The sequence below is a fragment of the Prunus avium genome, chromosome 4 (genome assembly GCF_965620075.1).
Source record: "Prunus avium chromosome 4, drPruAviu1.hap1.1, whole genome shotgun sequence".
Lineage (NCBI taxonomy): Eukaryota > Viridiplantae > Streptophyta > Magnoliopsida > Rosales > Rosaceae > Prunus > Prunus avium.
In genome coordinates, this window is record NC_142287.1 from 23,645,687 (window position 1) to 23,646,732 (window position 1,046).

The 1,046-nt window shown below is 28.2% G+C and overlaps 1 non-coding gene across 1 annotated transcript; it reads right to left on the reverse strand.

Moving 5' to 3' along the window:
• Positions 1 to 468: 468 nt before the first annotated feature.
• On the reverse strand, positions 469 to 540 carry TRNAC-GCA (transfer RNA cysteine (anticodon GCA)). The gene has a single exon. It is a non-coding gene; the product is annotated as a tRNA-Cys (tRNA).
• Between the last annotated feature and the right edge of the window lie 506 nt (positions 541 to 1,046).

The following is a 1,046-nucleotide window of genomic DNA, read 5'->3' on the forward strand; positions in this document are numbered from 1 at the left end:
AATATTACGAAAATTTGCCCACCATATACGCATGTCTCTTCAGTTTTGTTTGAAAGAATATATGTTTGGAAACATCAATGAAACATTATTACATTAATTTTTGGGCATTTTATTTTATTTTTTAATTTATACATTTAGTTTCATGTCATAAGATATTATTATGCATTTAATTTTATAAATAAATTTGGTATAAAAATTAAAAATTACAGAATACAAGGGTTTCATATCATAAGATATTATTATGAAATGCTCTATCACATCACTGAGTAATGGACCAACCTTGTTATTAATTTTATATTTTAATAGTTTTTTTTTCATTTCAAAATGAAATATTATTACATTAATTTGTGGACGTTATATTTTTTTCTTTAATTTATGCATTTAGTTTCATACCATAAGAATAAGATATATTATTATGCATTTAATTGTTAATGAATTAGGTAGAAAAACTAAAAAAATTAGAATAGAAGGGCCCAACCAGGATTGAACCGGTGACCTCTTGATCTGCAGTCAAATGCTCTACCACTGAGCTATGGACCCATCTTGTTAACAATTTTATATTTTAATAGCCTTTTCTATTTCATTTAGCAATCAAAATAGTCATCATACCTCATTCTTTATTACATTTATTACATTAAAAAAAAAAAAAGAGGAGAAGGGTTCTCCTTTAGTAAAAAAGAAGAAAAGGAGAAATGCATAATGATTATTATTATTATTATTATTTTGAGTATAAGCGATAGTCTAAACTATAGGGGATGAAGATTTCTCACACATACACACAACTGTGATGCCATGGAGATTCGAACCTGAGACCTATGATCTGCAAGCAAAGACCCTTTTCTATTGGGATAGACCCCGTTGACTTATAATAATTATTTTAGAATGCAAACAACTCTCATTAAAAAACTAGAAACCCTCACACATGCTAATGCATGTGAGAAGGTAGTTGAAGGCAAAGATGGTCATTGGATACCAATAATAGCAAGGCTTATTTACACCAATGTGTTGCATTCCTAAAAGGACACAATTTAATGTGCAAACAACCA